This window comes from Manis pentadactyla, chromosome 9 (assembly GCF_030020395.1).
Source record: "Manis pentadactyla isolate mManPen7 chromosome 9, mManPen7.hap1, whole genome shotgun sequence".
NCBI classification, from domain to species: domain Eukaryota; kingdom Metazoa; phylum Chordata; class Mammalia; order Pholidota; family Manidae; genus Manis; species Manis pentadactyla.
The window spans coordinates 33,681,480-33,707,978 of record NC_080027.1 but is presented as its reverse complement, the minus strand read 5'-3'; the positions used below and the strand labels follow the sequence as shown (position 1 = coordinate 33,707,978).

The 26,499-nt window shown below is 35.3% G+C and overlaps 1 long non-coding RNA gene across 1 annotated transcript in view; it reads right to left on the bottom strand.

Moving 5' to 3' along the window:
• LOC118917551 (uncharacterized) overlaps positions 1-26,499 on the bottom strand; it is a 391,292-nt gene that overhangs the window by 19,946 nt on the left and 344,847 nt on the right. The window contains exon 2 of the long non-coding RNA XR_008999195.1: positions 18,508-18,551. This is a non-coding gene — a long non-coding RNA (uncharacterized LOC118917551). The remainder of the gene's footprint in view (positions 1-18,507; positions 18,552-26,499) is intronic.

Genomic DNA, 26,499 nt, shown 5'->3' with positions numbered 1-26,499 from the left:
TCTAAAAGCTTGAAATAGGTGTTTTCTTCTTCCATATCTTAACTTTTTGAACATGTCCATGTCTGCTAATTCTACCTCAGTGCCAGTTCTGGCTTGGTTTCAAATGGCTGATTTTCTCTTAATTACAGGTGTGTGTTCCTGATATTTTTTCATGCTTGATGATTTTTGATTGGATGTTGAATAATTTGTTTGGAGGTGGATGCATTTATACTGTAATAACTATTCTTGAGTTTCATTCAGGAATGCAATTAAGTTACTTAGAAACAATTTGATATTTTTAGTTCTGGCTTTTAAGATATAATATGTAGGACCATGGTAGTGCTCAGACTAGGGCTATTTATCTCCCTCTAATGAGGTAAAACCCTTAAACATTTTCTAACTAGTGCCCCATGATTCATGAATTTTTCTTATCTGGCTGATAGAAGCCGACATAATTTCTGGCCTTGTAGGAGTGTTGGGCACTATTCTCTTTAGTCCTTTTTGAGTGGTTCTTTCTCAAGTCTCTGGCAGTATTCTCATGTACATGCGCTGATCAGTACTCAGTTGAATACTCAAAGTGGACTCTTCGCTAGTCTCTTAAGTTCTCTCTCTGTGCTGCCCTCTATTCTATAGTATCTGTTTTGTGGACTCTCCTCATTTGGTCTCCCCTGACTGTCAGTTCCATCACTACTCTAAGAATCTATCAGGTATGGAGACCAACCATTCTACTTTGCCTAGAGCTGAGGGGTAGTCCAGGGCAAATCAGATCATTTAGTTGCCCTGTTATTAGACTCTGCCTGAGTTCCCTTTCCTGTACCACAGCCAGAAACTCTTTCAAGATAATTATCTCAGATTATAAAAGTCTTCCTGGAAGACTAAGATGTCTGATGCTCCATCTCAGACAGAAGCCAAAAACTAGGCAGAATTTCTTACACATAAGTATTTATTTAGCACTCTGCACAGCCCTGAACTCTTAACATAGATATAATGTATGCTTTAAATCTTTAAAATTAATCAATAAAAATCACTCCATAAATTATAAAGTAGATGGATTTGAGATGCTAGCAATAGGCTGAAGAATTTTGTGAAATTACAGGGTTTTTAATAAATAATAAAATACTTATTTTAAAGGAGTAGTACTGAAAGTGGAGAAAATGAGGGAAATGTGAAATGTGTTGCACAAAAGAATCCATATAAAATATCTCCTGGCTGTTCCAAAAGAAGAGATACAAGTCAGATTCTGATAAAAAAATATATAGCATATGAAATATACAGAAGAAGAAAAAAATTGATGTCTGAAGAATGGCAAGTTCTATAACTCTGCTACAAAGGTAGAAGAACAGATGAAGGTAACAGGGAGAGTAGACAAGAAAGACAGATTGACTCAGACTGTGAAGATCATGGCATGCAATGCAATGGCATTTAAAGTTTATGGTGCAGGCCAGTGGTTCTCAACCTTCTCTGTATATCAGAATCACCCACGGAGGTTTTGAAAGACATACATCCCTTATATGACTTTTAAATGTATGTATGTGATAGTTCTGAAACAGTACAGGCTTCTAATGCTTTAAAATCTTAACAGGTGGGGCTAATGCATAGCTAGATTTTTATGTCAGAGCAGCCATGATAGGTCAAAGTTAAAACAAAAACAATAATTGATGTTTTTTAATATTTGTATTCTGTGCCTTTTCTAACTCCTTATAGAATCATAGCATTGAACAAAAATAATTTAAAACTTATCCAACACAAAAATGATCTCTAAAATATCCCAAAAAGTATTATTCTAAAAATGCATTGAGTGGATATATCTACGGTACAGCACTGACCACTTGTTTCAAAGTGATATGACAATAGGCATAACTGTAACTCCACAGTGTCAGACACAACACAAAGACTCCTACAATGAAAGGCAAAACTCTTTGTTATCAACATCTCCAAACAAGAGAAAGCTACCATGCAGGGCCACAGAGGTGGTTCGGCCTGGGGACATGGTAACAGCATGGAATTGTAGAAGGTGGTTTATGTATGGTAAGAAAGGTGGGGTTAGCCAGGTTTCATGGACTTCATGAGGATTGGGTACTTTGAATAATTCTGCCAGCCTAAGGGAGAAGGGCCTTCCCTTCTTAGGTTATATAACTGAGAGCCTCTTGCATGGGTATGCATGTTTATAATCCAGGAGAACCTGATAAAAGAAGTAGTTGGGGGTCAGGGCTTAGACAACTGCCCATGAAGGGGAATTGAGAATTTTTACCCATGACTTCAAAACTAGGTCAAGATGGCCCTTGTGAAATATTGCATTACGCCATTTCAAATACATCTTTAGTATTCTTACATTAAGTCAAGGATGTTGCGATTGTCATGTAGCTGACTTTGGCTCGCCAATAATTAGATCTCTCCATGCTGGGGATTTCCTTGCAGTGTAAGCCTTGGAGAACCACAAGACTGCATCACTCTACAGAAACAAAAAAATCCAGATACTTAATTTTCTCCACCCTCTGAAAGCACATACATGGCATATAGCTGAGATTCAAGCAATCAGAAATTTTGGCCTAGAAATTTGAATCTGGCCAGAATGACTGAAAGAAGTCCATCAAGTAAATAATTAATTTCAGTGGCCACTGATAATCAGTTTCCAGAGGAAGAGAATCAACAGGGGTGACAGTACCAGCTCTGGCACTGATTGTCCAGTGGCATCGGAGCTAGATGGCAGGATTTTGGCTGTGGTTCAAGTCCTAGATTGGTTGGTTCTCTTAGGTTTCTTTAAATTCTGTGAATTATTCAACATCTTCCACAAATTCTTTTTCTGCTTGAGTTAACCATAGTTGTTTTCTACTGCCCATGAGTAAAAAGTCTGACAGATAAAACTCCATTAAATTTGTGAAAAATTGGAAGCTCAATGAATTTAAATTGCCAAAGTCACACTGTCAGTAGGTAGCTAACAGTAGCTGGTGGAACTGGAATTTAATCCTGGAAGAGACTAACTCCACAGATTATTTCTTTCCATGGCATCCTGTTGTTAGGGACAGTTAAAATATATCTATAGACTGAAAATTTACTATAACCAAATTAACCTATCCTCTTGGGAGGTCTTTTTGTAGATTGATGTGAAATCTACCTTCCTCCAACATCTACTCATAGCCCATGGTTCTGCCTTCTGAAGGCATAAAGAATAACTCATTTCCTCCATGTGGTGGTTTACCAACTTTTGTAAAGCTAGAGCTTGTGTCAAACTCCTTGTGCAATTCACATGTATTCAGAAAAGACATATTAAGTAATTACTATGTTTGGAGATCTGTACTATGTATGCCATCACAGTTGGATAAGAAAATAGACCTAATTATTTATATAAAATAAATATATTTACCTCACAATCTAAAAAGTATTGTGCTATTCTTAGCAAAGAGAATCAAATTATCAGTTACATCAGCTGGTTGGGAAAAGTTTTCCAAAAACGTTTGCGATTTCATGTACGCTATAAGAAAGAGTATGCTACATTTTTACTCTATCCTTTCTTCTTTCAGGGTAAACAGAAAGGCTACCTTTCTCAACCTTCTTTAGACTATTTTGTAAACACATGGAGGACTATGGACAACAAAATGTGAACACAAGTATTTTAATCCATTTTCAGACTTGGTTCTTAAAAACATCACATTTCTCCACCCAATTTCTCTCACAACAGCCACAAATGGTCATTATCACAAGGTTGAAAGAAAGAAAAACTGAGTCACTGAAGGAGAGCCTCCATTGAGAGCCACTGAATCTGCACTAAATCTTGCATGAGCAAGAAATAAATCTTTATACAGTTAAGCCATCATGATTTAAGAGTTTGTTACTTCAGCAGACCTATCCTATCCTAACTACATGGACACACTAAGGAAATGCAGTTTAAAACATTTTTTTGTTGGGATCTACGACATTTTTGGTATTTTGTAAAGGTTAGAAAAACTGAAATGAGTAAGATAAACTTTTAGTCTCAAATGCTTTCAAGCAACTACATATTGTTAAGCTGTTAGATTCTGGATTGGGCCTGCCAAAGTTCCAAAAGCAAATAATTTGAACTTTGCTTTAATTTTAAGGCTTCAAAAAGGAAACTGGAGCTGGTAAGGAAATCCAGGTAATTCATACACTAACGCTATATTGGTAGATGAACATTCTGAGATTCAGAGATGTTAAACAACATGCCCTATGGTATACAGCTTATAAATGGAAGATTTAAGTTTTAACAGTTCTGTCTGACTGTAAAGAATGCCATAGGGCACTGTAGTCTAATCAATACAATAATTTCAAAAGGAAAACAGGAAGTCCAAAATCCAGGCTTTTCTATATAAATGCATAACCAAGCTATCTAGTTTCCCCCATTTCCTTTGTCTGTACTTTGACCTTTAAAAAATTAGTGTGTTCTCCTATTCTGAGATGTTGACACAGGAGGAATTCTGGGTGCAAAAGAACACTCTACTATGTTAGCTATCTCATTTTCTTAATTAAAATGAGAATAACCTTAAAATCATTTATTTTAGTATGAAAACTATTTCATATACCTACCTTCTTGCCTTATTCATGTAAACATGGACATTTCATAGAATGAAACTGATATTGCTTTAATTGAATTTAATTTTCTCTAATCTATATTCACAGAAAAATCCTTTTAACAGATGTTATATGTAGTACCTATTCACGTGTCTATCATTGATCTATAACCTCTTATCTCTCTGTTGAAGCATTCAGTGTCTTCAGATTATTTTTAAAAAGGATGAGAGGTGTCAATAGATCATGGGTCTTACTTTTTCAGTTATAACTCTCAACAAAATAATTTAGCCGTACTAATCTTGAACTTTTTATTGTTTTTCTTACAGACAGCAGACTTTATTCTATTTTATTTCAATTTGGAATTGTGGCAAGACTGAGGCTGGAAACACTGTGATTTGTTATTGTGATAAGTATTGAAATAAGCCTCTTAGGAAAAGTGATAACTCATGGACAACCTAGAAAATGTTGCTTTAAAGCATAGTTCTGTCCATGTGACAAATATCTTTTGTTTGTTTTTCTTGGATCCTTTCTTTATAACCAAGGACATTTGCATGAAATATATGTTTTGTTGAGAATGCAGCTTATCTTTCTTGACAAGTCAAAGAGGGATATCTACAGAATTCAAAATACTTCTTTCAAAAGATGAAAAATATCTGTAAGGAAAAATATTATGTAGAGATTGATAAGCCTATTTAGGGCTCTATCTTAACTTTAATTACTGTTGGATCTAGAATAAGTTACACAAATCTAGACTCTGTAACTCTGTAACTATCAGATATAGAATTCCAGATATATTTTTAGCACAGTCTACATTTTCTTATATATGTGTATGTGTGTGTATACATATACACATACATACACATATACAAACATATACAAATACATATACATACATATGTACATTTATATACAAACATATACAAACATACATACATATATATGTGTATAGATATCCTTTTTACTATATCATGTGTATATAACATCTAATGTTTATATATGTGCATATATATATATATATGTGACTACACATATACAGGTATATGTTATATGTGTGTGAGTATATTTCATTTTAATTAAGAAAATGAGATAGCTAACATAGTAGAGTGTTCTTTTTTAGCGAGGAATTTCTCCTGTGTCAACATCTCAGAATAGAACACATGACACCTGGTTGAATGACACAGCACATATAAAACAGTGTTAAAAATATATACATATAAAAGGCTCCTCAGAAAATTAGCCCATTTGAAGATGCAAAAGCTCATAAGCTTGCATTTAAAATCTTAGAAATGAAAGAATTTTATTTATCACAATATCTAATGAAATTTTAAACAAAGATTCTATTTCACACCAATGCCTTTGATGACAGAGAAACAGAAACAGCAGGAAAAGCACCAATAATAACAAGACACAACAATGATAAGAAAATCCCATTTAGCCTAAAGGCAGGATTGAACAGACATAAATACTGCACTGTGATGCAGACCTATATTTGAGTCTTGCTCAAAGACTATACATACTTCAGTTTATTTAGTTGTTCAGGGCTTAAAAAGTAAAATTCAGGGCATGTAAAAATACTACTTCTTCCAGTGAGGAATTTGTGGTAAAACTCCAACAGAAATAACAAACTCTCTTGTAATTAAGGCCTCTCATCAGATTTCACCAGCCATTTGTCATGCCATTAATTCTCTGCCCAACTTCATTTGGAGGAAAGGAGTTTTACAACAGGAGCTCATTGCAGAAATTAAAACTCAAACTGGCTGTCCCCTGTTCATTTGCCACACGACATAGGTTTCTGGTGACATTCAGCTAATGAATTTTCTTCATGATTAACTACCCTTTATAGGTGGCCATTATAATGGAAATATATTCAGCCTGTGCTGTATCCCCTACAAGCAAGGTAGTTGTGTACAGGGTCATTAACATAAGTGAGCTGGGATAGTCTTCTTTTATGAAGTCAGAGAAAAATGGAGCTTGAAAAATATTGCTCACAATCAAACAAATTGCTGAAACAAAACCTATGCTCTGCTGGACTATAACATCTATTCTTCTTTATTAGGAAAGAAGGAAAAGTTTTATACAAAATTAGATGGTATATGCAATATAGGCATTCATTCTTTATTTCATTCTTCCAGATGCATTGGAGAAAAGGAAAAAGGAAAAAAAAAAGAAGTCAAAGCAACTGCCCATTATTATTATTTTTAATTAACATCCTCTACTATTTGCTTAAGTTGTCAAAGCTTCTAGAATTTATGCTGTGGGAGGCCTTTCACCATTGCTTAATCTGTAGTGACATCTTGTGGCCCAAATTACTCATGTTGTTGTAGAAAACTCACTTTTCCTTATATGTTTGTTGTTTAAGACTCCTCAGTGGATACATGTCCTTCTGTGGTCACCATGAAGAATGAATTAACCCTTTCTTGATCCTAAAGTCAAGTGTGCATGTGTGATGTAGGAGAGAACAGAGGCGTGGATTAAATTTATGAAGACTTTAATAATGCCTTATTCTGAGATTAAAGTAAAATCTCAGTTTGTTTATGATTCTTCCTCATTTTCAAAATGGTTTGCTTTTGCACATTATTTTGAACCAAATTATTAATAAAATATTTACTGAATGCCTGTTGATCAAACACTCTGAACATTTGCTTCTTTGAATTATCATGAATTCATTAAACAAATATTTTATTGAGCACCTACTATGAACCACTTTATTACAAAAATTTTCCCATAAGTAGTTTTGATTATCCTGATTTTTTCAGCGGAAAACTCGACATGTGATCTCAATAGTGACTTCTATATTTTCTGGTGTCCCAATATGCATTTTAAGGTTCTCAGCATGTTTTTTTTTTTTTTATCTTTACATAACCCTCAGCATATCATGTGTATTTCAGGGCATTTAGCAATTATTCAAGATATACTTGACAACTGGATGCCTGCTCATTACGGATATATGGTGCATTTCTCCTAAATTAGTTGATCATTAATAGAATAATTAAGTGCTACATTCTTCCACTACTCCTAATCTCAGTAAATTGGTAGCCTTCTCATTCAGTTACACAAACTGAGAACCTAGGAGATATCTTTGATTCCTCTTCTTTGTACACCCTTAAATCTAGCCCATCACCAATTTCTGTTGATTTTACTTCTTGAACAGATTTTAAACCTGTTGAAATATCTCCATCGTGACCTTAGTGCCAGTTCCCATGATGGATCAATAGAACTACCAACAGGAGTAACTAATCTCACACTTTCATCCTTATCCTAACCTCCACTTTGCAGCCAGAGACATCTTTTCTACACAAAACATTGTTAGGTCATCTCCCTGATTAAAATCCTGCACTGGCTTCTCATTGCTGTAAAGACAAGATTAAAATCTTTAACCATGCATGGTCTACTGAGTCTTGTACCTTTAGTATCAACCCACAAGGGGCCTATCTTGAATGCCTTAAATAATTCACACCCTTTCAAGTACCCCAAATCTTGCAAATGCTGTTTCCCTTTCTTGGAGTACTTGTTATCCCTCTTTACCTAGGAAACCCCTATTCACTTGTAAGTTTACAAGTTACTTCACAAAACCCTAAAGCTGACCTTCCTGTCCATATCACCCCCTAAAACCCCCACACAATAAATGAGCATGTACCTTTCCTTTAACAGTTATTGCAAGGGTAATTTCCTTTTTGTTTGATAATTTGATTAATATCTAGCTTCCTTCCCAGGCTGTTAGCTCCATAAGGAAGAGGAATGTGTCTGATTTTGCTAATAATTTTATCCTTGACACCTAGACCAAGATCTGGCATATCCATGCTAATATCAGCTAAAAAAATGACTTTTCTCTCTCTATATAAAATGGTTATTAATAGAATGGGTGTTAGCTGCCAACATATGTAGTTTCAAATCTGGGCACTGCTGTTTTTTGTTGTATAAACCTTGGCATGTGACTTCTATGAGTCACTATCTTTTTATCTGCAAATAGGTTAATATCTACCTCAAAGGGCTATTGAGGGGATAGAATTAAATAAGGAATTAATGGCTGCAAAGCACTTATCACCATGTCATTCACATAATGATAGATATTATTATTACTATTATATTTAAAGTAAAATGTCTCAAGTTAGAGAAGGATATGTGATACTTTCAACTGCCTCTATGATTTTGTAAGCTTTGTAAGCAGAGCCTTACTTAAGCTTACCTGAAAAACTCTCTATCACACAGAAATTTCATCTTAGGAGATAGGAAGGATGGAAGAAAGGTGGTGGAGAAATAAAGTGGTGACCAGCAATGCTACCTGAGAAGTAGTGTTAAGAAGAAGGAGGTATAATAAGCAGGTATCATTTTACAGCAACACATACACACTCAGGCACACATACATGTGTTTGCACCTCTGTGTATGTGAGTTCACTTCTAAAAACCATGAAGGCTTTAAGAGGTATCAACTCTGGAAAAAGAATTTTCTAAAGAAGAACAGATGATTCCCTTGCAAGAATGGAGGAATTCAGAACATTGAAGACGGTAAGAATGTCCCAGAGAGGCATATTAAGAAAGAGATTAGAGGTTCCTGCACTAGAGGTAGGTGGTAGGGGAGAAAGCCAGACTCTTAGGTTTGAACCATAAAATTAGAGATCTGGGTTAGGGGAATCCTGTTTTCCAATGATTCCTTATTTGTTCATAGATATATGTAGATAAAATATACAAATGCATGATTTATATTTCTAGTTTCCCTTGGCTTCTATATTGTGTGATAAAGAATATAGTTTAAGGAAATGCATAATTAGGTTATCTAGAAATACATGGCAAAGATATGAAAGGGTAATATCTAGGATATATTTTCTTAAAGTGATGAGTACAATAACCACAACCAAGTGTGGTAAATTTATTTGTACTTGGTCCTACATAATTGCACACTCCATTTCTGAGGGATCATTCATTCCAGGTATGTCTCAAAAGTATATTATGAAAGTAAAAACGGAGAAAAACCTGGGAATCCCCCAAAGATATACCAGTGGAGAGAGGAAACAAAGCACAATAACAGGACAAATAACAAATAGCTGTGATTCTTAATTAAGTGGCTGCAACAAAAGTACATGTTCAAACCTTAACCTTTGTAAATTGAAATAGACTATGTAGGATATGGAGCTAGAATGTGTCTGTTTTGAAGAAGTTCTCCAATGATTTTAATGAACATCCTTGTTTTAGGACCCAAAAGTATACACCAGAAGCAGGGAGTCTATTTCCCTACTTCTTTACCCAATAGTTTCCCAACATAATATGGATTTCAATCTTCCATAGTTTTTCCCTGATGTTCCCTCTAAGTAGCTATTCTATTTTCCTTTAACCAGGATGTTAAAGCATCCTTCTCTGTAAAGTCTCCTATGTTCTTCAATCAGAATGAATCCCTACCTCCCCTCATGTTCTCATGGCTCGTTTATTTTGATTTGATTACAACAACCATGTCCCTTGGCCTCACAAAACTCAAGGTTGTATGTTCTGTTTAGGTCTGTATTCTACCAAGCCCTTTGCACAGAGCTTCATGCACACAAATTGCCCAATTAATGTTATTTGAAAGAAAGAAAGAATGAATAACTAATATTCCAATTTCAAGTTTATATTAAAAAAAGTATAGCACTATGGTCTAGATATTAGACTCTGGAGATGGAATGCCTGAGGTCTTATGCCAGTTTGTTCATTTATTGAACACTTCAGTACCTCAGTTTCCTTATATGGAAAATAAAGATTTTAATAATACCTACCCAAAGAGCTGTTACAAATATTAAGCATTAGCATATATAAAATGCTTAGATGGGCCCTTGGCATAAAAAAGTGTTCAGGAAATAATGGTCACATTGATTGGACCGCCAATCTCAGAGACACTGTACTCTGTCATAATCAAAACAGTTGGAGAGTATTCACTGTTTCTTCTTTTTTTCTCAGTTTAAATTACATTATAAAAAAGTAAAATCTCATATTGAATTGATACAGTCTCTTCTCAGGAGTCCAACCACTTGCTAGAGACACATTAATCTTAATAAGCTCTGTGAAGCATTATAATAATTAATATTTATTAAGCACCTGGTGTGGAATAAATAGCATACAAAAGACAGCTTGACTCTGCAAGAGACAAGCCTAATACTTTTCTACATCTACACTGGCATTTTAGTCAAGCATTCCAATAGACAGTCCAGTGGCTGTTTCCAGAACCATACAGCTTCTGTGAACAAAAAAGTCCCTCACATGCCCATCCTTAAGTAATCTGACAGTAGAAAAGGCCTGAGTTGCATGAAAATGTTCCTGGGTTTGAGATCAAGATAAGTTGGCTTTATGACATTGGGTAAGATATTTAACCACCCTGGGATCCAGTTATTTTACATTTAAAACTGGAATTACAATAATTTACATTGCAGGGTTAGTGTTTGGCACATATTATATGTCATGGTTATTATTCTTTCACTCAGTTCAAAATGATTTTGAAATATTGTTGTCATTCTAAGCTCCAATATTCTGGGAACTCACCCTAGGTTACCAGAATTACTTAAATATTTGCATGGGGAATTAAAGTTGCTCAGAGTCACAAAATTTCATATTGGTCATAGAAATTGTAGGCAGCCACACAAAAACCAACTTCAAAGCCCTCTGAATTAATAGCATAGCATCTGGTTATGGGGTGAGGCTGGTGTATCTCTCATCCATAATAAATGACCTGCAGAGCAAAGAAGAATAATCATCCTTGCAGTCACTGGCTTTGTAAGGTGACTCACCTTTCTGCTTGAGAGATTTCTTTACCAATGCATATTTAAAGGAGTGAGGACAGTAAAGAAGATGAAAGCACATCAAACATTTATCTCAAGAGTTTCATGTTCTAAGGAATAGCAGGTGTGTCACACAATTTCTCAGAGGGGCAAAGACTCCTCTAACGCCTCTCCTGGTACTCATGGAGATGGATGGTGTGGAGTATATAGTGTGGGATGGAGAACCATAGATAAATATTCCATTTAGAGCCACCGGGCTAGGCAGTGCATTCTCATAAGACTAAAAGTCTCAGAAGCAGTCCAATTTTTATGAACAAAGCAAAAGAGAAAACTCCTATAGGACACAGTATTAAAAATGGACAGAAACTCAATCTAAAATACCTTTAAATCACACTGTTGAAAACTGACCAACAATGGCCTCTAAAGTGGGTCATATTTCTCTCTCTGTCCTCCATGCCTCCACTCTACCACCGATATATGCACATCCACACATTCATAAACCAGAAACAAACTTAGCACACTATTGCTGCTGTAGTCTGTGTATATATGTATGTGTACATACATGTGTGTGTGCATATATACATATATGTATATATTTATTTATTTTAGCTATTAAATCAGCCCAGTCCCCAAATATCTAAAAAGGATAATTAATGTATATGAAAGTGTCTCAAGTGCAAAGTGATTTATAGTTACTATTTAGCAAGAAAATATCCTTTAATATAGCTAATGGTTTTTCAAACATAGTTTACCTGCAGATCTCCTCCAAATAACAATGCTAACAGGCCGCATTCCCTGAACAGGTAACCACTTACCAGGCATTATTCTAACTGCTTCCCATTTACTAATTTATTCCACCATCAGAATTTCATGAAGTTGGACTATTATTAGTGTTTTATAATTATTATTATAGAGGAAGACAATGAGTCTGAGAGAGATGAAGTGACCCAGAGTTAACTAGTGAGTACCGAAACTAATTTTTGAACCCAGTCTGTCTGTAGAAACTTCACTCCTAACATTAGCCAACATATAAATAAAGGATGAAAACAGAGAAGCTTTGGACTTGGATCTGATGACGCTGAGTCTTTGGCACCAGCCAAGCGCTAGAGCAATCTTGTGGTTCTCAGTTATTACGAGTTTTCTATCACTACAATAGTCCTATTATGTCAAATTTAGGTTTTCAGGAAAATCTCAGCATCTGTGTGTAGCAATGGGAAAAAACGCCACCTCATTTTAGGTTGTTGTTAGAAAAAAACATACGAGAAATTGAATAGTGTGATATGTTATGTTGACTTGCACAAGGCTTTCAACACATGCTACCTTCTTTCCTTTCTTATCTGAATATATATCATTCTAGTAGTTCTACTGTCTTTCCCATGATAAGTCAAATTACTGTCTACATTATGAAATAAGTCAATTCATGAGATGAAATGCTTTGTTAAAGTGTAGAGTGAAAAGCTTATTTACATGAACAAGGAAGAGTTTCAGGGACTGGAGGTGTGTTCAGGCTCTACATTTTTTGAATCCTGACAGTCTGTATGGCTGAGTGCTTTTTATGTTTACTATCACAGTTAACTCATAATAATTCTATTAAGGTGGTTTTTATTAAACCTACTTGCAGATGAATAAGCTCTAAGAGTCTCCTTGCCTTTTCCAGATTCTGGAGGATGCCTGCATTCCTTGGGCTCATGGTCCTGCATCACCACAACCTCTCTCCATTCATCCCCATCTCTGCCTGATCCTCCTGGTTCCTTCTTGTAAAGACTCTTGTGATTACATTGGGCCCAACCAGATAATGCAGAATAATATCCCCATCTGAAGATGCTTAAGTTAATCACTTTGGCAAAGTCCCTTTTAGCATGTCAGGCAACATATTCACAGGTTTCAAGGATGGGGGCATGCACATCTTGTTGAGGAGTGGGCATTATCCAGCCTACTATAGAAACCAATCTTTACAGAAATTATAGGACATGTCCAAATCTACTTAGATGGTTACCTAATCTGGGTTTCAACTCCAGCTAGGACTACCTAATTCCAAAGTATGTGGTCTTATATATTATGTCTATGTTATGTAGACACTGCTTCATGACTCACTCTGTGATGCTATAAAAATACAGGAAACATAGTGTGGATTTATTCTACTGTCAGTCTCAAAAATAGTTTGGTCCTACCTGCAGCCTTTTTTTCAGCCTTAAGCTGCAGAAAAGTGAATTTGTTGCTTGAGAAAGTGCATCTGTGTGCTTTCTCCAGGCAGTCCTAAGACATTCATGTCCTTATGATTTTCATTATATACAGATCTGGACACCCAGTTAGTTTCCTGTTGGCAAGATGACTTCACTATATACATCATTCTTATCTTAAATGTTTGTGAAAGTCAGTCAGTCAACAAGCTTTTATCGAGTGCCTAAAAAAGCATTTCACATAAATCAATGTGCTGTAAATCAGTAAGATAATCACTCAAATGTCACCAATAAAAGTGGCATTCCTCAAATGAAAGTTTTTAGAAACTAGTCCAAATTATGAAAATGCGAAAAGAACAATGTGACCACATGGTCAAATTATCCTTAATGACCTGAAGCCTTAGAATATGCCTAATTGTCTCTGTAACTGTTTGTCTATCTGTCCATCTACCTTCCTACCTAACACTGACACACCCATCTATCCCTGTGTTACACACAAGTATACACACACACAACACAAATGTGTCTGAGTAAAATATATTCAGTGGATCACGACATTTGTTTTTTAGATGTATCAACTAGCATAGCAATATGGCCACAGTAAGTAATTCGTCAAAAAACATTTGCTGAACTAGGAGGTACTATGTGTTCAGTCTTAAAACACAAAAATGCACTGTAATTTGAGGGCCTCTTACTTAGGCAGAAACCAGAATGTTGAATTATATGCAGCTTCATGAATGTAATATGCTCTGATTTAAGGGTCCCCTACCATGATATTCCATCCAACTGGAATGCTCTTTCCAACTTTCCCAAGGTACCTCATTCTTAAACAGTGAATTAGATATCTCACTTACTTGCTTTCATAGACTCAACCTTGCCTCTATGGTGACATAGATTATCATTCAAATTAGCTGGCTATTAATCTATGCTGTCTACTGTACCATGATCTCCGTGAAGACAAGGCTGTATGTTATCTACTCCTCTGCAGACGCCATCTTAGAGCCTGGCTATCGCCAAAAGAAAATGCTATTGGTGCAAGAAGATGAAAAGTCTAATATTTTGTAGAGGCCTTTGAAAAAATGAGTTTTCTGCAGTTCTGGAACTCTCAATGCAAGACTACTCAGAACCATGTTTCTGCTTCCCCCAACTGATGAAATGTGTTTAGTTACTGAGATTAGTTCACAATAAGGGAATCAATGTTTCCTTAAATAGAAGGATATAGTTTATATGTAGTATCCTTCATTGATAGTAATGAAAACACAAATTATGTAAGGATGGTGGTGCAGTAAGAAATTAAGTTTCACAAATCAGAAAGACTCTATTGTGTGTGGACTGTATTACTGGCAGAAGCATGCCAGCCCTCACTATTTAAGGATTTGGAGGCCAGGAGAATCCACAGAGAAATAGGCTGCATCTGTTCTGGTTCTGAGTGGCCAAACTCACTTTTCATAAGATGCTCTATTCTTCATTAAGTGCACTGATGAGTAAATCTACCACACTGTATTGTGCAGTATGTGTGTGTGTGTTTTCGGTCTTTGTTAAACTTGAAATGACACAAAAAGTCACGGAAAGCTTTATAAAGAAAATAACATTTGAACAAGGAATTTTGTAGGTTAGAAATCTGTCCTGTGCAGGATTAGGTATAAGCACATTTGAGTTAGAGGGAAAATGTACAAAACCACAGTGGTTTTCAGTGAAAGAGAAAAAAAAATGTATGGGGTATAAAATGAAATTGGACTGGTAGGTGGAGAATGTTGGAAGATAAGGTTGCATGAGTTGGACCTTGACATTGAACAGCTTTGAAAGCCAAATTAAAGAGTAAACATTAGCAGGAAATGGCATGAAATTATTTTTCAAAAAAAGGACAAATATTTACTAATTAATTAATATTTAAAAGCCATTTAGGGCTGATGCTGTTTTGTTGATTCTTCAAGCCTCTTTAGTTTAACAACTTCCCACTGTTCATTTCCCCAGAACACTGTCCTCACTATCTTCTGATGCTAAAATGTACATGGGAAATTTTGCAGTAATGTGAAATCTTTCAGGGGCAGGTAAAGTGTTACCTCATTTACGAAGCAATTCCAAATTCTTACTCATTAATTGCTCTCTAGTATTCTTTATATTTCAAGTTTCTGAAATGAATTATACTTTATATTAGAGGTAGTTTTGTTTATATTTGTCTCTTCTACTAGAATATTAACCCATTAAGCCTAGAAAATGTCTGATTTCCAATGACAACAGAATGAAACAGTAATAATAACTGATGACTACATAATGCTTACTGTGTGATAGAGATGTACCTAAGCACATTATAAGGATTTGCTTATTCAGTACATTGAGATGAAAATATGACATATAGAGAGGTCATATACTTTGTATAAGTCAAAATTATCAACCAGAAATTCTGGAATGAGAATCCTTGCTCTTAAACATATGCAATATTTTTCCTTTACCAAGACCAGGATGGTATTCTGTATATGTTATAATTAAGTAACAATAATAATAATAATGAACACTATTGACTCAGAATCTTACCCTCAAACATATAACTGATTAATTAATTAAACTAACAGATAGTTATTAAGGTATGTTATATTCTCAGTCCTTTTTGTTTCCTTAGGATTCATAGTAAACAAAAGTCTCTGTTCTCATAGCCCTTAGAGACATGAAATATTATATACCAACATGTCACTTGCAAATAAAGTTTCACAGTATCAACACCTGAATTATGTCACAGTTAAAATTTTAAATGACCAATGTAAACCAGAAACAGTGCTGATACTTTGGTGAATTCATATACCCTTTTGGACTTCTTATTGTTATACAGCATTATCAAGAAAATGAACTATAGTAAGAATTGCATGGTTGGGAGATTTTAACAAATTACTTTAGACAAATGATTTTCTTGTTTATCAGGATTTACATACCAGGAAGAATATCCATACCAGTGATAAATTCTTACATAGCAAGAGAGAGTAATTTTAGATCCAGAAGCAAGCCTTTGAAACAATTCTTGGCATTTAAATTCATGATGTTATAATTGTTTGGGAAATAGCTGCTTCCCAATAACAGTTAAATGTATGCTTTCATCCATATAAAGTATTTGAATCATATATGTCAGCCAGTTTCTCATATTTCCAGTTCAATATCAGAAATAAGCCATGTTTTTATGATTTAACATATAGATTTATATATCCCATATTAATGCTTCAATGTAATATTAAATGAAATATAGACATTCTGTTACTAAAAATGATTATCCTTTTGAGAGGTGAAAGGTGAAGGAATACAAAGCTAAATCTGCTTCTTTGGACCATTAAATGGCTGTTCAATTTCACCAACATGGCTAGTAATGCCTCATCTTTCCAAACTAAATTTCAAGAGCTTCTTTTAGCATTTTTCTTCAGTCTCCTATATCATAGCTCTTCCTAATATAACTGCCAGTCAAATAGTGCCTAGTTAAGGTAACAAACACATGTGTCATGTATTTTCAAGGAAGAAGTCTGACATAACTCTTATTTTATTTTTAAAATAACACTAATATAAAAATACACAAAACAATCAAATATGTCATCTGTTGCTCTAACTTTTCACTTTATAGATAGCATATTCACATAAAAATACTCTTGTTTGTATACAGTGACATGGACTCTCACTTTGCAACTCCTGTATTTTCTGTTCATTGATTTAACTTATTTCTTTTCCCTTTTATTCATTCTAATTTTTCTAGGTTTTCATGGGACATTTTAAAAAGCTCATAATTCTCTAATTTCAGTATGTTCCCAAATGCTACTTAGAATGTAGATTATAATTGCTCAACATTGTTATATTTTCTTGTGGTGATATCAGATATCATTGTCTCACTTGCAAAATGAATACTTAAAAGAGAAATGCTAGGGGAACGAACCAACTTTATTATAAAATGGTAACAAGCAGGTAAAGTGGTATACAATAAGCAGTATTCTGTATCAATTCCTATAACAATATTTCCTCTTGTATTCTCAAAGGAGATGATTAAAAATGTATTGCTAAGATATCTGTCGAAAAGAAAAACATCACATATAGACATTTATATAAATCCCAATTTCTAAATTAAAACTTTTATGCAGTTGTACTTCCAATGAATCTCTCAAGTTATCTTGCATTAAAGAAGAGGGAGACATAAAAACCAACAATTCTTCTTGAATATAATAAACAATCTGATTTGTTATACAGTTAAGTCAAGAATAAAATTCTTCCTGTTGAACTGCCTCTCAGTAAAGTTCCATAGTTACATAAGAAGCAAAGATCCACAGAACATTTAAATTATTTATTAGGAAAGAAACTAGATTTCCCTTGGTTTCTAGTAAACCTGTGACTTCACAAACAGTTATATAAACTTCAATGCTACGTGAGTAACAGGAGAAAATACCATCTGTCACTAAAATTATTAAATCAACTCTCAAAAAATACTTAGATTAAAATTATCACCTTGAAAAAATTAGCAAGTTCTAGTAAAATTGATTATTAAAGGTACATGCTACAATACTGGGAAACCTAACATTTTCTGACAGGAGTTCATTTAAAAATCTAAATACTTCACTGCATTCAAATCCTAGAACAAGAATACATCATTCATTTCCATATTTCTAAGCCATATATGAAAAGAAAGAACTTCAGAGATGTTCCATATTTTTCACAGAGTGCTTAAGTTTAAAATACAAAATCTAAGCAAACTGAATTGCTTTAGAAATGAACAATCCATAGGTCCTCTCAAGATAGTTTCCCCATTTTTCCTCTTTTCCTTTATTTATACGGACCCCTGTTTTCCTTTAAGATATAATTCATGACACCACAAGCATCTGGCATTCTCCAAATCACTTAATTACCTTTTGCCACTTTACAGTCGAACTGTTTTACATTTCACATCATTCAGTGAGGGATAAATTAAAAATACTTCTCTAGGTACTTCATCTGCAGGTAGAGAATAAAATATTTCAGTCCCCATAGGTCATAGCTTTTGTTTCTAGCTTTGTGGACTACTGTGCCAGAATATCTACTTTTAAAAAATGCATCATATTAAGAAATGTGGTGTGACTTACCAGTCAGTTTACATCTTAGCACCCAACTCCAAACAAAATTGACACTGAAAGATCAAAATAAGAAAGCATATATTAATTAAAATATAAAGGTAAAAATATAAAAACTTGGTATTTCATAGTAAACTTAGAAATCATGCTGATGGACCTACATTAAAACAGCTACTATTTAATACATAATATTTAGACAAAATGCATTTCAATGATAATATGGACCATAGATTCTCCATAGATAGGCAAACCTACACAAACTGATCTTAAAAGTTTCTGGAAAGGAAGTAAATTCTATATATTCTTTGAAGGCATTAACTAGGGTTAAAATGCATTAAAGATGAAAATAGTTCCATTTAGAGTCTATGCCTTAGTTGTCTCACTAGATATAATAAAAATAGAGATTATCATATTTATTTGTACTTTTTCCTTTTTAATACAGCACAGGGATTGGCAAACTTTTCTGCTAAGGGAGTAAATATTTTAGGCTATACAGGTATCCGTTTCTCTCTCAACTACTCAACTTATGTATATAAATGAATAGGTATGGCTGTGCTGCAGTTAAACTTTATTGACATAATCAGCCTGCTGGTAAGGATTTGGCCCAAGCCACAGTTTGCTGTCTCCTGGCAAAACACACTGAGAGTTCTAACTCAGAAATATCAATCCTAAAACAGACAGACAATGGCAGACAATAAGATGGATAATCACAGGGACTGAATTATTAGTGCCTTCTTCAGAATAAGCTACCTGATTTAAAATCACCCTTTAAAAACCTGTTGGAGTTCTTAGCCCCAAAATAATATAAGGCCAAGGTAATTACTCCTAATATTTATAGCAAATGTTAAAAATATATTGTATATATAAGGTATATATCTAAAAATGTGATAGTGAATAGGATATCTCATATTTCTTATAAGAATGAAGACAATTTTTATGCTTTTAAGAAAATTATGTTAAGTGATAGCAAGATTTCTGGAACCTAACTTTTGTTTATAGATTAGGGAGTTCAAATAGTAAATGAGGGAAAATAACAGATTGGAATCAGCCAGAGTTATTAGGCCAGATTTACAATCCTTGTGAAATGAGTTGAAAAGATGAGTCTAGAAAGTATTGTTCCAGAGAAGTATTTGATGTCAGTCTGGAAGGCAGCAGTGAGGGGCTCCCTGCAACAATTTCATTATTTCATCATTATTTAACCAATATGCAATATGCTAGAAACAAGGGGACAGATAGAATTGCCAGCATTTCCAGCTACACAGAGAAATATTAACTTTACTCTTTTTGGCGTTATGGGATTAACTCAAAATTGGGAAACAGATTATGCAGAAGAGAAATAGTTATATTAGTGACAGCAGATTTAACAGGAATTCTCGCCATCAGTTCAGTTATGACTGTTGCTTATTTATTTTTTACTTTTTTGAAAGTGGCTCTGTGTGACAGATCTCAAAGTTCATTTCAATATTCAGAGATCACCCACCCCAACCCACATGCCCACTTACACTACAAATGGATGTTTTCCATTTTGAATAGCTGGCTTGTTCCAGCAATTTTACCTTTATACTCAAAAATTGGCTCTGCTTGTCAGAGCAAAGACATATTAAGTAAGCAACTTCAACAAACATAAATAATGGACTTCTTATTCTCTTCATTCAAATGACTCCCAGTTATCAGCTCAATGTATTCTTCCCCAAATTCATATGTTGGAGTCCTAACCCCCAGTACCTCAGAATGTGAATGTATTTGGAGATAAGACCTTTACAGAGGTATTTTGGTTTAAAGGAGGTCATTAGAGTAGCCCTAATCCAATATGACTGGTGTCTTTATAAGGAGAGAATATTCAGAGACAGACATGATTGGAAGTGGAAGAAAAACCCTGTGAAAACACAGGGAGAAGAAAGTCATGTACAAGCCAAGAAAGAGGCCTCAGAAGAAACTAGCTTTGCCAATGCCTTGATCTTATACTTCTTGCTCCCTGAACTGTGAGAAAATAAATTCTGATTCTTGAAGCCAACCAGTCTATGGTACATTGTATGGTAACCTTAGCAACTAATACACTCTCTCCCCTTCGCACCTGTAATACCAATGAAGGAATGACAGCAGCAAAAGGACGTTCTCTGCTTCCTGAAGTTTAGCTGAAAGCCTGCTTGCTCCCAGAGCTCCACCAGCTACTATGACTGCTAGCAGCTAGAGAAGTGATGGTGTCTCATACGTGGACTGAAGAAAGAATAACTGGCTGCCAGTGGAGGTGGGAAGAAGGAAGGCTCCTTGTGAGTGGCAGTTCTCCATTTTACAAGAAACTACAAATGGATACGGAAAGTGTAGTTGGAATCCATGTGGTCAGAAATGATACTTTGTCCTTCTTTTGGTACATTCCCAGTTCTTGGCTTTACTCCAGAGGCCAGATGTTGGAATTCCAATTAACCATGAAATTGCCAAAGATAAGCATTGTTTCATGAGACCTGGATGGTCTGTCCATCATTTCAGAGAAAATTGAGGCTCTTAAACATTAATTTGCTCAGTGTCATGAAGGTAATCGTTTGTAGATCCTTCATTCATTACAAAATCACTTTGGTCTTTTCCCAAAGTTTATATACTATGGAAAGCCTGCCTCTGTGAGCAGTTCATTCATTGGTTCTACAAATCGCCTGTAATGTTTCAAACATACTTCTTGTATTTAGGATGCAATAGCAAACAACACAGATTAAGCCTGCCATTTTGAGTTTACATTTTAACATTGGTCATCAGATAATAAACAATAATCATAATAGGCAATTGCATAATATGTTACAAGATTAAAAATGATAGGCAGAAAAGAGAATGAATTGTAGGGTAAAGGGGCTGGGGAATTGCAGGCTTGACTTGGAGCAGGGGAGAAGGCAGTTAGCGATTTTAAATTGGGTGTTCAACATAGGCTCATTCACATTTGAGTAAACAACTGAAAGAGATAAGGGAGGTTAATAGAAGGTTATTTCTGTAAAGGTTGATCCAGGGAGAGAGTTCCAGTACAAAGGCCACGCCTTAAGCTTTAAGCCTGGAGCCTCACTGACTTTTTTGAGAAATAGCAAGGCAACCAGTGTGACTGCACTAAAGTGAATGATGAAAGTCATAGGAGATGAAACCAAATAAAGGAAAGGCAAGGGGGTGAGCTCTGGCCAAGAGGGCTTTGCAGGCCATGGAAAAGAAATTGCATTTTACTTCAAGGACAATAGGAAGCCATTGCAGGGTTTGACCAAAAATTAATCCTTATCCAAAGGATCACTCTGGCTATCTGTTTAGCATAGATCCGGGTTTTAGGGAAGCCCTAAGAGGGAAGATAAATTAGGAAGTTACTGCATTAATCCTGGTAAAAGATGGTGGTGGCCTTGGTCATAGGAGTAGCAACAGAAATGGTGAGAAGCAACTAGATACTGATATATTTGAAAGATATTAGAGACTTGGAGATAACCTGACATATTAGATATGGGTTCCCAGAGAACAAGGGGAAAGTTGTATTAGTACGTGAGCTCTTGCCATTAAAGATTCTCTTTCATATAATCAGTGTCATATGGCATCACAGAGCATGAGCTTTGAAGACAAATCTAGGGTTGATTTCTGGCCCTGCTATCTACTAGGCATCCCCTTGGACAAAAGAGTGCCGTGGTTAAGAACTCAGTTTTGAAGTCTTGTGACCCCTCACGTGAATACTGGCTCTTTCACTTATTGAGTAACTTTGAACAATTTGCTTTTACCCTCCATCCCTCAGCTGGCTCACTATATAAACTGGGATAATAAACACAATTACCGGAGAGACATAGAGAAAGAAATGGGATGGGAGAAAGAATGTTTTACATCTGTTAAGGCCTATTCAACAGTATCAGCTCAGTGGCAAGCACATAGCAGATGCAGTAGATGAATTAATGGCTCCAATTCTTCCTCCTTCCCCATAGCTACACCCATGCCATGTAATTTTGCAGTTGCTCCTTCTAAAGAGGAAGAGTATATTTCCTCACTCCTTAACTTTGGGTGGAACCCAGTGACTTACTTCGGCCCATAGAACAAGGTAGATGTGACAGGGTGATGATTCCAAGCCTAGTCCTTAAGAGGCTTTGGGTATTTCTGCTTCTCCTTTGGCCTCTGTCCTGGCCCTTGGCATGGGAGCTGCATGGAGCACAGCCACTTCTGCTGACCCTCTGACCTGTAGCTGGAAGCAGAGCATCCCTGCCTATCTCACCCTGAACCCTAACTGCTCAGTGGGAGCCCAGAGGAAAGAGGAAACTCAATAAAACTGGAAGACACGCAAGAAAAAGCAGTTGGTGTTTTCAGTCAGTGGTTGGTGTTGCATAGTAATAGCTCAGTGATACAGTAGGCATTAAATAATCCTAGTCTATTTCTTTGGGATTTTGATTAAAATGAAACATAAAACAAATCCACATCCACAACCCCACAAAATAAAAACAAAAAGAAACCTTATCTGTAGACTGAATCATCTCACTTTGCTCTGTAGCTTTTAATACTGATAAAATATAAACAGAATAACAAATTTTACACTATAACGTAAAATACCAAATATTACACTAAACCATCCCAAGAGTCACTTAACTCCTTCCTCTTTAAGTTACAGAGTATCTTAGAGAGTTTGGTAAGTGCTAGAAAGCTTCAAATGGGATTGCAGCTCAGAGTCCATGAATTTGAACAATATCTTTCAATATATCAGAACACTCTATCTTATTCATTGTAAATACAATAGGGCAATGAGCTGCTTTAAGCCAGTTCTTTCCAAATGAAGTACTCCTAAAAGAAAAGATAAAACATTCTATAGTGTATGCGTGGGTGAGGTATAGGATGGTAAATTGTTGCCATTGAGGCTATCACTGCAGTTTAAGTAAATTTTAAGTGATATATATATAGAGTGTGTCTGTCCTCATTATTTGTGGTTTCTATTAATACGAATTTGTGTATTGGCTAAAATATATTTATAACCCCAAAATCAATACCTGTGACATTTTCATAGTCTTTTGTAGACATGTTCAGGGATGAAAACTGAGTCCAGCTGAGGTCAAACAAGGTGGCACTCTGACTTCTTGTTTCAGTGCTCTACCGGAAACAAGAGGGTCCACAGTAGTACCGTGATTTTCTCATTTTTGTGCTTTATACTGCTTATTTCACTGTTTAAAATGGCTCCCAAATATAGTGCTAAATTGCTATCAAGCGTTCTAAGCACAAGAAGGCAGTGATATGCCTTATGGAGAATATATATGTGTTCAATATGCTTTGTTTCAGGCATGAGTTACAATGCTGTTGATGTGAATTCAGTGTTAATCCACAATGTATATAATATGGTGTCTTCACACTTAAAACAAGGTTATTAAAATGTTGATAAAATGTCATGGCCAGAAGTTCACAAGAACCTAACCCTATATCTCCCCTAGGAACAGTTTAGTATTTCCTAGTTTAACATTTGTGGTAACTTTATAGAACATAACTACCACAAATAGAATTGACTAAGCATATGTGTAGATAAGAATCTGCATGTATGGATATACATATTTCTATACATCTCTCCTAATAGATTGTATATCTCCCTTAGAATAGTGTTTTGACTACATTCCCCAATAGTTCTAATCACCAAACAATTCTTTACAGAAAGCAGCCATTGCTTTCCCTAAGGCAAGCCTAGGACCTTTCATGAGAAGATGGGGATGGATAGTCTTCCTAACTGTGTTGGTCATTCAGGTCTCCGTCTTTTTATACTTCTTGGGTTATAACATTTAAGTGAATGAGATTGTTACCATGAGCTTCGGTGGGACAAAAAACCCTGAATGACTGCCTGCCCTAAACTTACTCATAAAGCAGATTTCAAAAGGAATATTTTGAAGTCTGCTAAAATCTCATTCAAATGAAGATTATGGAAAGATATAACAAAAAGTTTCAGGAGCAACTGTTTATCCCTAAAAATAACCATTTCCTCACTGAATTCCCCTTTCTTTTTCTGAGCTTACGGTATCTTTTCTATACCTCACTATTTTAGTTAAATTCCATTGTAATGATCATTTTACTTTTCTATTGCCTGGTATCTTCTCAACCCCTAGCCCAGTAGCTACTACACAGTAAGTTCTTGTGCACATAGTGAATCATTACTATGGAACATTTAAGTGTCACTATACTACGAGTGAGCTTCACACACCTTGTATATGCATGTGTATGTGTGTGCATAATCTATACTATTTAAAATACAATATTTATCTCAGTATAGACTAGCCCAAACCAAATATATTTTGCCTCACACTCCCAAGGAATTTTTTTTTTAATTTCCCATCTTCATCTCAGTGTAAGCCAACCAGTTGTTGGAGGGGGTCATTGAGAGGAAGTGACTCCTGGTTGATCCATCAGCTGGATCTGGCCAACTGGACATCCCTCAACTTCTCCCATGTTCTTGGAATGTACATTCTGCCCACTGTTGCCATAGTCAGAGCCATTTCAAGGATGCAGCCTTGAGGGAGCAATCTGTTGTTGAGACCATCTTGACTGTTTATGTGACTGAACACTGTTAAGGTCTCTATATGAAGTTTTCAGATTCTGGCAGGTAAATGTGGAGATCTGTTTGTCTTGTAGCTGTCCAAAACCAGCCTTGCATGTAAGTACTCTTGCTTATTATACCTGCTACATCCCAATCTGGAGAAATTCTACTTTCTTCAGTTTCTCCTTTGCCCTTTCTCTATGGGGCCTGGTTTGCACACAAATACCAATGAAGAGGAAAGAATGTGATCTTTAATAGAGGTTACATTCTGGTTTTATCACTCACTGATTATGGAACATCCAAAAGGCTACAAAACTTCCCTAATCTTCAGTTTCTTTATATATAAAATGGGTAGTAAAATAAAACTACTCATGAGATAGCTGCATGGACTGTGCTATATTTTACATGTGAAAATGCCTGGCATATAGTATCTGCTTCATACATGTTAGTTTTCTTTCCTCCAATATCATCATTATGTGCATATCTTCAAATAGTTAAATGATAAATTTACTACTTATAAAAACTGTCATTGTTGTTTTAATTTTCAGAAATGTAGGAATCTGGATGCAGCTGGAGGGCCATGAATTTTTTTAAAAAGTCTCTGTTATAGGCAATAATTTTAATGTTAATTAACTCCATCTGGAAGGAAAAACAGGTGTTGAAATTGATCACTTAAATACAGAAAGCAAAGGCTGTTTACTAAACTCCCTAAATTAATTTGACTGAGCTTGTGGTTAAATTGCTTTCAAGTCACTTTTCTATAAATGCCTTATATCAAAGGCTGAAATTGGAAAAAGAAGTAGACCAAGCAGATTTTAATGAAATGTAACAAATTGGACTGAAAGGTCACCTAAAAATAAAAATTACTCTTTAGAAAATTTTTTAAAATGCAAGTTTTGCTTCAATAGCAGGTGGAATTTGAGCAAAAACCTAAGGCATTTCTCATGTGTTGTTAACAAATCATCTGAATCAAATCAAAGTGAGTGCATTAGGAAACGTAGAGTCCTGGGCTCTCTGCCAGACCTATTGAGTCAGATATACCACCAAGCCCTAGGAATTTGCATTTAACAACTACTCAGGGAATTTTTTTTCTCACTACAACTTCAGAATCACTGTCCTAAGGATGGAAAAACATCAAATCACACGATAGTGATACAATCTTAAAAAGATGACAAATTAGGATAATGGTTGTCTGAGAAGATAATATCTAACAGAGAAGCTTGGAAAGTATTAAGAATCTGGATGCCTTAAGAAAATACTGATATAATGATAGTGTTCATTTATTTTGTTGCCTTCTGCCATTACCTAACTCCTCAGTAGAAAGCCCAGATTCCTTCAAGTTTTTCCAAGGCCTTTTATAATCTGATTTGATTGTCTGTTCTATTCCAAAATATGGTTCCCAACCCAGAAGAATGAGCTTCACCCAGACTTACAGAATCAGAAATTCTGGGGGGTAAACCCAGCAATTTTTGTTTTAGCAAGGCCTCCAGATGATTCTGATGCAT